Source organism: Nilaparvata lugens, chromosome 8 (assembly GCF_014356525.2).
Source record: "Nilaparvata lugens isolate BPH chromosome 8, ASM1435652v1, whole genome shotgun sequence".
In the NCBI taxonomy this organism is placed as follows: domain Eukaryota; kingdom Metazoa; phylum Arthropoda; class Insecta; order Hemiptera; family Delphacidae; genus Nilaparvata; species Nilaparvata lugens.
In genome coordinates, this window is record NC_052511.1 from 31,991,583 (window position 1) to 32,005,912 (window position 14,330).

Sequence of the window (14,330 nt, forward strand, 5' to 3'; positions counted from 1 at the left end):
CTAGTACAAAGATACTAAACCGAGGTACTATTTTCTACCTATAAATTACCTTATTTAAAAAGAATTCTACTTAAATGTAAATCCTACTTACTATTAGTTCCTCACTACTTTGTATCCCAATACTGAATAACCAATGTCTAATTCTTCTTTTGAAGCTATTGAAATTTTCCTCTCCTTTGATTTCTAATGGTATTCTATTAGATATTGTAGGCCCTAAATATCCTAGTGATCTTTGCCCAAATGCGATGATGATTCATTCTTGGTACTTCTTGATTGTAACGTTCTCTTATTCTAGTATTATGGCTATGATTTATGATATGGTTCCTATTTTGATGTTTTTTCATATAGCCTACCCTAATAACAACAATATATACAATTGCCTAACACTGAGTACTCTATTTTCTATAAATAGTTCTACAGTTGGGAACTGGATTTCCCTGTTTCCCATTATTTTCAAAATGCGATTTTGAGTTTTAAATAATGGATCTACAGTATAAAACTGAAGTTAGCTGCACCCCAAACTAACAGACCGTACCATAAAAGAGATTTAACTAATGTTAAGTATACAGTTTTTAACATTTCTTTGTCTATGATACGCCTTAATTGATAGAATTTGTATATAAGCTTCCTTATTTTGGCAGTTGTATATGTTATGTGCTAGTTCCATTTCAATGAATCATCTACTATTATTCCTAAATACTTTATATTTTCAGAGCGTTCTATTAGTGGGCAATTACAATTATTGTTACTATTTCTATCACAATTTATTATGGAGCTTCATTGTTGTCATGTGTGGTTTTGTGCTATTTGTTAAAGAAAAAGCTAAAAATTTTGTTTTTTCTGAATTTAATGACAATAAACTATTTCTTAACCAACTAGTGATTAAGAACAATGAATGAAATGGGTAGACCTAAAACTAATGCAAAGGACAGAAGAGTTGAAGAATAAAAATTTCTTCAGAGATATAAATGTCTCACAACTTCTTACTTTCATAAAATTGGAATATGATGAAAAAGATTGGGAATTAATATTTTATCAAGAAAATTCATCATTGAGAACATGAAATGATACTTGTGGAATCAGTAAAGCTCTAATCAAAAACAAGCCGAACGGAAATCCTCTGTTTGGTTGTTTTAAGTAGAGAAGAATCATCCGCCCACAGTCCACAGTTCTTCTCGGACGATTAAACAAGCAAAGAAATCAATAAATCGGTCAACTGAGAAATGGGACGAGTCTACTTCATTTATTCATGCATTGCAGACTCATTAACTGCTCCTGGGCTCCTGGCTGCTTCACTTCAATGCATTGATTCTCACGTCACGTTACATTTTTCCCTAGTTTCTATTCTACTTTTTTGGAAAGAAGGATTGCATTGGATATGCTTTCCAGTATGATTAGCTGTAGTGATGAGGATCGTTCTGCCAGAGAGATGTATAGTAATTTAATTTAGTAGTATTTAAGGTAGTCACTATTAGAAATTAATAAGTAATCCATAGAAATTAATTTATCCATATTCTTCAATGTTTGTTTCCATTACGAACTGCTTGGTAATAATTACTTTTGAACAATTATGTCGTAATTGTTCAAATGTCGTAATTTAATTGCACAAAAGTAATCCATACTATTTTTATTATTAGTTCATCTATATAATAAGAGAGAGTAGGGTTGTGTTTGTTCGTGTGTTCGTTTGTTCGCATCAAAACATGTCAACTTGTGGATTGCATACCGGAAAAACGGGAATGATTTAGATCTCCAAACTTTGCACATAAATTCTAAAAATATGAATCTCGAGTACCTGGAAGCCCAAATTTTAATTTTCCTTCTTGATTTTTCAGAATTAATGTTTAAATTTCATTAATGGTACATTCGATTTCATTAAAAAATCACCAAATCATATGGTCGAAATTAAAAAAGGAACATCTGTTTCTATATTGCTTTCTACCTAAAAAAACATAGTTTTGAAACTTCGTTTTCCTGATGCAATGTTTAGGCCTACACGTGGCATGGATTATTAATTTTCCAGTTAGAACAATTTTTGAGACAAATGCTAAATAAACGTCTGCAGTTTCATCAATGCTGTATCGGCAATATGAAAACGCATGCAGTTAATCTTAATATGTCTTTCAATGAAGGTGTTGTTATTTACATCAAGTAATTATATTCTTCCATTTTTATTTAATTAAAATTTCAAAATTATTCGAGCCCTGATAGAATGACTGACTCACTGTACATAGGCCTATTTTGAATTCTTCTAGATTTCATTACGTCAAGTTTTAAGAAAGACCCTTGCGAAGCACGGGTTACCTGCTAGTTATTAATACATATCAATGAGTACAAATAACTCGAGGTCCAGAAGAGATAAAAATTATAGTTTTACCGTAATTATTAATGTGATACGTACTTTTGAAATGTTTTTAGTTATTTTGTACATCTGTGAGAGTAACTTCATTGCCCATTTTCGTTCAATATTGCAGCTTCATTAAACAGCCTTTGAGCTTGATAAAATAATATTCAGGGGCCACCCTATTTCATAAAAATTTAGAAGTCCTGTAATACAGGAACAGCTGATTTTATCGGCTATATTGAACATGTAATTGGAATGGTGATTCTCCTGTATTACAGGACTTCTAAATTTTTATGAAACAGGCCCCAGGTGTTTCTTAATCCTAAACCACTGAGTTAAAGTAATAAAATTATAGTGAAAAATGTTTTGTGCCAAAGTTTAGCGTAAAGTTTTCATTTTTTTATCCAGGTTTTTTAATAAGTAAGGTTGTTGCGTCATCATAATGGATCAAAATGTATGAGCTGTTGCTTCCAATGTTTTGTGATGAATAAGTAAAATTATAACCTTATCTCTGACTTTCAATTGTTTCTAACAAAATATAATTGAAAATAGAAATTTGAATTGCTGATGAAGCTGCAATGATAAAGTTCAAATCGTGAAAGATAATTATATGTGACAAGCTCAGACAGTAAGAACATATCAATAACCCAAACTATAAGCAGAGGCAACCTATGCATTCTAATATCAAAAGAAATATGGCATTATGATTTCTTCACACTTCATATATGCCACTTACACAACTCATGACATAGGCTAACTATAACGGACATACAATATCAAACGAGATTACTAATCAGTAGACGGCATTATAGTGTGATACGAATTGTCGACTAAGACAAAATACTGATTAAGTATGACGGCAAGTGACGCAAAATCTGACATGAGTCACGTATTAGTTATCATGGATAATGATACAAAGATATGGTGGCCATGAATCACTGCTTCCAATTAATAAAAATCACTTATTTGATTCGTTGCAGTTTCTGGAAGTTTTAAATTAGTTAATGAAGGCCTAAAGGGTTCACAGTCAAAGGTCAAGCAGCAAACAAAAGTCAAAGATAAAATCGGGACCTGATAGTACGTCTTCCGAAACATCCATCTTCCTATAAATTATACTCTTTATAAAAGAATCGGCATTAATCATTTTGATAGCTATTAAATGTTTTAATTAGAGATCTGAAGTAAAAATAAAATATTCTTATTAGATTTTGCATAACGACAAGATTTTGAAGATTATATAAACTATACACATAGATGGATGTTGATTAAGATTGACTCATTCAATTGAGTTATAAGTATACTTAGCGAATAAAGTATTATTGAAATAGTAGTGCATATTAATTAAGCTATGCAATAAAATGAGCTATTGCCTATTATTCAAGAGGGAGCAGGTTGAAAATCTCACCTATCTCGTTCCAAAAGTCCAAAATCTGAAATCAAAGAGAAAAAACATTAGCTTAATTATCACATTGTTATGGAATTTGAAGTTTTTTTGCAATAAAATTGAAGTTGGATAGAATTTATTTTTGTGACTGAAATACTAAAGATAATCAGCAGCAGCATACCATAACCTTGTTGTGAATAATAAATCTATGGTGAAGGAAAAACTTGTAAATATGTAATAATATTTTATTTAAAGCCGGAAGGAAAGCTTGAGATCGGATCCACTGACAGCTATAAGTTTCAAAATTTATTTTACCATGGCTAGGAACAGAGAGTATAGAATATAATAGCTATGCCTTACATTCTATCCTCAGGTTCGGAGCCTACCAGTCGTATAACGTACCCACCTATTATCATCACATCACCATCCCTCTCCTAACCAGTGTTGCCAAAAAGCGGGTAATGCTGTGGGTAATGGCAAATGGAGGGTAAAAACTGGGTAATTGGGAATGAAAATATCAATTTATTTTTTTATTGTTACCTTTATAATCTTCCACAAGAAAATTATTTTTCATATTTTCTCATGTTTTTTGACAGGTGCAGTGGAAAGTAAGTAGGGAATTCTTGGTTGAATAGGGAATTTTTTGTTGAATAGGGAATTTTTAGTTTGTTGAGGGTAATTTTGACAAAATGCGGGTAATTTTTTGCTCTAGCGGGGGTAATTGGGAAATGTTGGACTGGTAACAGTGCTCCTAACCAAACTTAAGCTTAGGGTTCTATTCTATGGGCTCATGGGCTTCATAATTCTCAGAAAAACAAAACTCAAAGATTTTGAATTGTATAACAAATTGTAAATGAAAAAATAAATTGAAGAAAACTTCCTACTGATACTACCATACCTACTATTTATTAGACAATATTCAAAAGCCAACATAAGTTGAATTTATACAAATTGTAATAATAAATTTCGATTACGACATTTTGAGCTCAACGCCCCATGCCTCATAACTTGACAATGGTAAATTAAATAAGTAACAGACCGCCTTCAGGTGCCTGACACAGCTTAGCTCGTCTACAAGAACGACCTTCACAACAACTAAACAGGTTCCCCACACACTCTATGCTTGCTACCTTTTTTATCTCACTTTTACACGTGGATGCACTATCATCCCTCTCCTTTTGAAAGAATTTTATCAACACGCTCCGTCACCACATGCACCTCCATCGGTTCTATTCAGTTTCAATCTTCTTTCTTCTTCTCAGGCAGTCACCTGTTTTCTTCTACCTTCAGCATTCAGTCACAACCAGACACAACACAACTATGCACTAGACTTGCTCAGTTATTCCATTAAGATTCACTATTAACTGTCAGTTTTGGTTGTATTGAGGTATTAATACCTATGTATACCATAGGTATATATATTTCGTTGTATTGTTGTGTTCAGCTTTGGTTGAATTTGGTTGTATTGTTGTCAGCTTTGGTTTTATTGTTTAAGCAATGTTGTTATTCATTACGAATGCTGACAGTGTAAAGTGAATCACACTACAGCTACAGATACATGAGAAATCCCCTCTTCAATATCGCTGTTCATTACAACTAGCCTATTTGATATTTCATGTTCAACTGGCCACAAGAGATTGCAACTCAGAGATGCAGTCACCTTGAAACTTGAATAATAATCAAATTGTTATTAGATCTTCACTTCTTGGATCGCCCTTCAGTATTTTCTTTGTCCTCCCTGCCACTTTCATAGCGGAAAGTAGGCCTAAACATCTGTAGTAGGCCTAAACATTAGAAATTCAGTGCGAAATGTAGTGCTCATCCACTCTGTTTCACACCATCTCTACTTTAATAATTTATTAATTTTCCAATTTAATTCTACATTTGATACAAATTCTAGACTAATATTTTGTTTCAACATTTTTCCTTTTAATTTTGTATTTCATGCCATCCTCATTTATTTAGCTGCTGTTAAGAGCATTTCATTACAGAAAAAACTAAATATATTACATCTTTACATTAATTTTCAAACATAATTTCTGTCTTTTTTCTTTAGGGCTACTTTATAATATAAATACAAATATAAATCTGAGTACCCTTTTCAATTTATTTCGTCACGACTTGAAAGTGGCATTAGTAGTCGAAACATGTCGTGACAAAATAATTTAAAAAGGGTACTCAGATTTATATTTGTATTTATAAAATTTCTTATGTTTCATTATCAATTTATATAATTGATTTCAGACTGATAAATGCCATATTTATATCAATTTTATTGATTTTATACTAATAGTGAATTTTCTCTTGAATTCAAAATATTGTTTTGAAAATTGTACAACTCAATGAATTTGGAGTACTCTATAGCCTCTGGAGTTTTAAATTGTTAGCGGTTTCATTATAAGCGGATGTAAAACAATCTGGAATTATTTCTGGGACATTCGTCCACACACTTTACTAAATCATCAAACGGAAATTATTCAAGATTATACTATCAATATTGTTTTTGTAGATATATTATCAACTGTAATAAAATTGCACAATTTTGCAATTCACAATTACTATCATCTAGATACTAACACGGTTTCCGGAATAGATGACTCACCGATTAGTATTGTGTTCTTAAAATGTAGAAATTGACAATCCAATTCGCTAAATATCAATTGATTTCAGAACAATATTCCTACTGATTTTTTCAAATAACTTCTACGCCAATATACTAAACCCACATAATATAATACAGTATATACACTCTACAAATAAATTATATTGATACTAAATGACAGTATCTAAATGATGACATTGATAAATGTTGTGAAACTCTTACACGGTTAACGGAAAATTATAACTAGAAACAAATCAACAAAAATAATGTGCAATAGAATTCATCACACTGTTTCCAAGAATAGAAAAACACCAACCAAAACTTGTGGTGGAATATTAGACTTAATACAGTGAAATATTGTAGCCAAAGCACTATTATAGCATCAATAGAAATTGAGACCAGATGAAGGCTAGAAGAAGTTAACAAGTCCTAGAACAATGAATTAAATAGTAGTCTAAAATCATCAAGTACCAGACTCACTCAACAATAACCCAATTGATATCAGATTGGAAAATGAACTGAAATAAACGAGATAAAGCACACTCTTGAACGATATTTAAATGTCGTGTGCTATTGAATTGAAAATATTACTTAGCTAGGAAAAAATGTAACCCACAGATTTCTATTGTAATGCAAAAATGTAACTTAGGCAACATATTTTATGCAAAAAATGTAACTTACAGATTTTTATTATTACAGATTTATACTGTAAGTTCTTCTTAAAATTATAAAATTATTAGTTAAGGTACTTTCCGCATCAAAAAAATAATTTTTCACTGGAAATGAAAAACGATAACTTACATTGAAATAGACTTTTCATTTCTATTTTATAGTGAAAATCATTTATATTTTGAATGGCAGAGGTATATGAAATTTAGAATTTCACGAGAGAGGATTGATCTTTTGAATGAAGTAGATCTGCATTTATATAAAATAAATTTGAGTATGAATGATTTTATTGTACAACAGTATCATGCGACATTTTGATTAACGCAGATTTTTGAAAAAAGGTATGTATCAATATAAAATTAACTTAATCTGTAATTCGTGACGATTTCTTACGGAGTGATCTCTCTCAAATGTCACGATTAAGTTGCAGACAAACATGCGGAAAGATTCCACTATAATTTCACTAAAACGGCGTGAGATAAGTCACGTTAACAATGACAGCACCAAGATAAGCTTACATCGAGAAAACACAAAAAACTTCTAAAAACGAAAACGCATAAAATTTTAATTCAACCTTTCACAGAGTTGTCTTTTAAAAAATACAATGATTCAAGCGAAGATGTTTTCTTGTCCTGATAAGAGATAGGAAACAACAAAACATACGAGTAAATAAACAACATGCATAGAAGAATTCCAACTTTTGGTGAAGTTCAACGACATTGCAAATGAAATTCCGAAATATTTTGGGGATATATATATAGCCTATTTATAGAAACTTGGTTTGTTTATCGATTTATAGAAGAAAGCAGGCAGCGCTGTTCCCCGTATTCATCAATGGTGAAAACAGTGATAATTCAAATGTCTACATACCAAATACGCATACCAACTACAGGCTATACTAGCTTCCTTTCCTCAGAGAAGTTTCCATGAAATCATATTTTATTTCAATTCATCGTGATTTGTATACATAGGTTTGTAATGGGTTTATTCAACCTGTTTATAAATTTAAGCTTATGATAATAAAAAATGCATTTAATGACAATGTATACTAATTTGAAATGACAACCTTTTTATTATAGTAATATAATAAAATCAAATTCATATAAAATAGATCATAGATTTTTATACAATTCCATAATATTTTAATACAACATACGGTTGAAAATATTCCCTGTAGATTCCAAAACTCAAACATTATAATTTACATTGTAGATACTGGAAGAAGCCCCATAAAAATGCAATATTCTTAGAAGCATTCTGGGGTTGTTTTCACTTTACATGTTACTTTAACATTTTTAACTAGCCCTCTACTCAATGCTACTTTAAAATTTGTTATGTGTTAAAATTGTTACTTGAAAATTTTAGGATTGATTTCACTTTTCATATTACTTTAAATTTACTTTCAATTACTTTCAATTACTTTAAATGAGACAGATTGGCCATGTTCTGTAACAAAATGTAGGCCTACAATATTCTAAAGCAATCTTCCTTTTGTTTATTTCTTGGCTTTGCACTATCTCATTAGCCATTCATCATCGACATATTTCAATATTTTGAAATAGTTTTATTATTACTGGCTTCTACATCATATTGTAGTTGGTAGTTGCACTTCTATCCTATCTCTAAACATAATTTCATATCATCTAAACATATCTCTCAAACATAATATGAAATACTTCCAATCTATTACCTGTTGACGCAACAGAGATTATTTAGTAAACAAATACAGTGCTATGAGCCTGTTCTTATTACGTACGAATTTATTGATATATATATATATATATACGGATCTGTGTTCCTAATAACTCACCTTCCTAATACTGTATTATCAGGAAACAACGGCAAGAAGAATGTCCTTACTACGTTTAAAATCAGCTTCTTTCTCATCACTATACGGAGCTTCATGATTTCACTACAGGGCCAAAACAGCCTCTCCTCATCTAGCTTTTATTAACTAGGACAAATAACGTACGTCCGGTACGATATTAACCCACTCTTCCATCTCTATCGTTCCTAGTACGGTCCCTTTTTTTATTCAGAGACAATCAAAACCATCAATAAACAGCAGTACAAACCTAACTCTACAATTACTGGGGTCTATAGGTATTCTAGACAAGATTATTTAAGTAGTTCTACAGCAACGTTAGTAGGCAGTCTACTAACGTTGGTTCTACAGTAGGCCTACTCTGGTTACACAACTAACAGATAGTAATGTCCAAGTATAGTAGCCTATAAAGCTATATACTATTCTTGAGTGATATCTACCATTATGAATGTGCTGAATGTCGCTTCATGAGATTGTCAACGCAATGGATTTTCTGACATTTGATCCGTGAGAACCTGAACTCTGATCCCCAGATCTCACGATTCCAATTTCGATTACATTGATTTTGATATTTTACTGTTGATACACAAAAAATATCTAAACTTATTAGACAACTTACTAAGAAAGATGAGAATTTTCTAAAATTTTAATTGATCCCAGAACAAATTTTTCATTGTTTATTCAGGTAGGCCCTAATATCATATTTCAAACAATCTATTATTTATTAAACATCCACCTGAAGATTGTTTAATTACTTATAATTTATAATATATTTATGGTGGTGTTACATAAAGTAACGGGCACAAGAAGAGTGCCTCCCCCATTGTCCATTACATAATGCCTGATCATGTCCGAAATAATTGTTGCATGATTATATTGTTTTGATTTGCCGTAATAATTCAGTTGAAAATAACTGTGAATTGTGGAAATGATACTGTAATCAGTGACAGGAAGTAGATAACAAAATGTAATATTTTTCCTATTTTCAATCAGTATTTTCAATAAGTGGAACGGAATATTATTTAGTATGAAGAAGTAATTTGATAGTATACAATTTCAAAAATTATTGTAGAACCTACAAGTTACCGACAATAAAAAATATCCTTTGACATTTTCCATAATGATTAGGTGTGATTTCTAACTTTGTCTCTAATGCTATAGACCTAATATAAATTGCTTGAATAAAATCTGGTGAATTGTTCATCTGTTATTATGTTCATCTGTTATTTTTGTCTTGTTTGATTTGATATTCTTATAGTAATTAAATCTGGTTGCACTCACAGTTGTTCATTTACTATAATTATTCGTATTAAATTATTATAGAAAACCTTGATCAAAGCATCTAACATAGTTTTAATTATATTCTGTCTTTATCCAGTACCTATTGCATTTCTATCAACTTGAGCACAGCGTTCGCGGAATTGAATGAATCGAAATGAGTCTTGAACGTATTTGAACAGCACACTTTCCATTCCCTGTTTGTCAACTAGGTTTACTTAGTTAATGACGGAATACAAGCCAAACCAAGCCAAGCCTATGAAGTGCAATGACTTCTACAGAGAAGAGTATCACATAACTTGTGAATTTGTAATACAAGATCGGATTACTTTGTCACTCTCTTTCTTGTTGAGATCTCAAGAAAAAAGAAACCCGCTTCATCCTAATCAGGAATCGAAAAGGACTGGTTGTAGCTATTGTAGTTTCCTTTTGGTTTGGGACAAAAAATTGCGACTTGAATTCTTTGCTATCAATCATGCATATGAGTTTCAGGTTTTAGAAAGAATATCAGAAACAACGATAAGAGATATATACGAGAGCTCGTATTTATAGTACTCGTAGAACAGTAATCTTGGGTCTCCAAACCACTGTATGTTTAGGCCTATTACTTATTTAGCCATTTTCAATAAAATAAAAATTGGAAGTGCCATCCCACCTTTCTCATCTGGAACGTTTCATCAAAATTGAAAGATAAATGTGGTTACTGTATAGTTGACCGAGCGAAGTGCTTCACCGAACGTAGTGAGGTCTAAGATTCAAGTCGACGGTTTTATCTTTATGTTTAAATGTTTTAATGTTTATATGTTGCGCATTTACAGCGAAACGCAGCAATAGATTTTCATGAAATTTGACAGGTATGTTCCTTTTTGAATTTCGCGTCGACGTATACATAAGGTTTTTTAAAACTTTGCATTTTAATGATAATAACAAAAGGAAAAGGAGTTTCCTTCGAACACCAATATTAAAAATCAGACTATAGAATTATTCATCATAAATCAGCTGTCTAGTGGACTATAATACTACCCGTTCAAAAACATTGAACATCTTGAAAATGTATCTTCCCATCAAAATTGATAGACAGTTGTCTACTAACTTTGTCTTTCCATAAGCTGAGACCATGATTCTAGTTTGGAGTTAGAAAACATTTTTTTACATTTTTCTTTTTTAATCTGATGATTAAAATTGCAACAAATATTATGAAAAATATATTGATTTCTAAAATCATGAAAAGTGAGAAATGAAGTTTGTAGGGAATCAGCATTTTGGTAGTTTATTTTGTTAATTTCAACACACCGATTTTTCGCCAACACGACAACACAGAATGATCTCTGATGGGTTGATTGGATTGGCGTATCGATGGCAGCCAGACCTGATAACAGCGCTTACACTCACATTCCGGGACGACACGTCACGGTACGTTAGAACAGAAAACCGTACTGCATACTTGAGAAAAGAACTTATTTATCTCAAAGAACTTCTCAAGTTGAGGCTTGATGACTGCTTCAACCACTTTTCCAAAGATTGGATTCATGGATATTGACCTGAAGCTTTTTAAGCTCTGGTGATCACCCTTCTTATACACAGGAACGGTTCTCGAGGCCTTCAGAAAGTCAGGAAAGATGGCGGATCTCAGGCAGTTCTGCTGCAGTAAGACGTTCTGCAATAGCATCCACCACCTCACGTAGCATGAAAACGGACATTCCATATACGTCAGGGCTCCGGGATGGCTTGAAAGAGCGGACAATCTTAATCAGGGCAGGCGAAGTGATGGGGTGGAAGAAAGGCAGACGAGCATGCACTGCTGGAACTCGTGCAGCCAGCACTGGAACTCGTGCAGCCAGCAGCTCAACTGGATCACCATCAACTATAGGCAGATCTCGCACAATGCTGTCCACTGACTCGATGAAAAAAGTGTTGAATTCATCAGGACTTGCAAAATCAAGCTGTCTCCTTGGCAAGGACCGATGTTAGTTTATCACATCCCATGCCGCCTTACAGCGATTTGGTGCATTCTCAATCCTTGCGGCCGTTGCCAGCTTCCTAGCCTGCTCAATATGCTTCTTATAGATGGACTTTGCACATCGGTATCTGTCCATGTCACCAGCACACCTATCCTTCAAAGAAATGCATAAGTCCCTTCAGCCTGGCAAGATCATCAGTATACCACTCTTGATGACTTCTCACACGGCTCTGTCTCTTCTGTGGTTGCTGAGAGCGATACGATTTGAGTTTTTCAGGGAAAAAGAAGTTAAATCTCAATTGAAAAATGTCTCAAACAAGCTGGAGTCACCAGGGTTCTGAAGTACTACATCCCAGGGGGTGCTGGCCATATCATTTCCAGTATTTAGATAAAGACTAAGGCCGGGGTTTTGTTTGGAAGTGGGAAGCAACTATACAATTGTCTAGTCTGATAGTGCTCACCAAATTCGATAAATTTGTAAATATCTTGTACTTAAAAAAGCTGAATGTACCTAAAATAATTTTAAATACTGTAGTCTACCTATTTAAAAAATTTTCATTTTTCTGAAATTAGTGAGAAAATAAATACAGATTTAGGAAGGGGGGGAGGACCTGACTACCCTAGACTAAGTCCTTGTATTCCGGTGTAATTGCTAATTGTTACATGCCCAACTACCTGATGTCAAATTTCAACAGAGGAAACCAATATTGGAAATCAATTTAATAAACTTCTATCAATATAGGTAATCTAGGTGTCATTGCTGGATTACACGGATTATAGTGTCCCCTGATTTATTATCAATTCTAAAAGTTAGGTTGAAACTTCATGAAATTGAAGGTATTTAATAATGATAAGCTCACAAATTTACAATTAATATTTCAGCACACTATTAGTAGTCTATGCGCGCACCAAAAGTAAAGAAAATACTTATAGGCTAATAATTCATAATAGGCTACTATTAAAAATTACTTACTCAAGTAAAGCTGATAATCCTATGCAGCCTATCTAGAATGTAAGAAAATAATAAAAAGACAGTAAAACAATCACTATCACTTGAACACAAGGGCAAAAGAATAATTGTAAACACTTGAAACAACGACCGATTTTATTGGCCAACATAAAATAACCTCTCTTTGCAACTCAACAACACAGACTAAATAAATTTTTGATTTTGACGTTGATACCAAAACCAAGAAAGCATCTGATTCTGACGTCACGCTACCACAGAATACATACAGAATGAAAAGTCGGCTATAAAAAAATAGTATCCTGAACAAACCACTTTAGGCCTCAGACAGCACCGTATCGCGCATGCGTTAGTAACGGTTTTTTCCCGTTCCATTCAGTTCTTTAAATGTAACGTTCTTTGTGATGATCGTTACCGAGCACCGTAACTGGAGCCGTCATTCCATTTTGATGTTGATATTATTATCCAATGATGATTTATCATTAAATTCGATTTAATATTCAACATATTATCATCATTTCATTAAATAAAAGAAAGAGTATTTTTCAATAATATAATTAATAAAATATAACGGTTGTTATTTAACTAATGTTAAAAAACACTACAAAAAAGTCAGCATATTGTCATTTCAAAGCCAAAACCTAACCCCCTAACCTCCCCTTTCATATTTAAAACATTAATAAACATAAATCTTGGTAAAAACCCGTGATCCCTTCCAGCATATTGCAATTGCAAAGCAAAATCCCAACCCCCTAACCTATCTTTTCACCTTTGAAATATCAAAAACCATAATTCTACCTGTACCCTAGCCCTTTCTAGCATATTGCAATTTTAAGGCAAAAACCCAACTTAGCCTCATGAAACATTATTAAATATAGCTTGAAAAACCCCAACCCCTAACCCTTTCACATTCAATAATTTGGATTTCAAAACGAACTCCTAACCCCCTAACCTATCCTTTCACCTTTGAAACAACAAAAAACATAACTCTGCCTGGACCCTACCCCCTTCTAGCATATTGCAATTTTAAAGCAAAAACCTAACCTAGCCTCATGAAACATAATTAAATATAACTTAAAAAAACCTAACCCTTAACTCTTTCACATTCAATACTTTGGATTTCAAAGCAAACTCCTAACCACCTTACCGATCCTTTCACCTTTGAAACAACAAAAACCATAACTCTACCTGGACCCTAGCCCCTTCTAGCATATTGCAATTTCAAAGCAAAAACCTAACCTATCCTTATGAAACATTATTAAATATAACCTAAATAAAACATAACCCTTAACCCTATTTGT

General features: G+C 32.6%; 1 protein-coding gene across 1 annotated transcript in view; it reads right to left on the bottom strand.

Annotated features, from left to right (window-relative positions):
* Positions 1-13,226, bottom strand: part of LOC111056905 (protein draper) — an 81,774-nt gene extending 68,548 nt beyond the window's left edge. The window contains exons 1-2 of the mRNA XM_039434537.1: positions 13,036-13,226; positions 3,750-3,774 (exon numbers count right to left, since the gene is read on the bottom strand). The gene's annotated coding sequence lies outside the window, so the exon portion shown is untranslated. The remainder of the gene's footprint in view (positions 1-3,749; positions 3,775-13,035) is intronic.
* Positions 13,227-14,330: the final 1,104 nt, after the last annotated feature.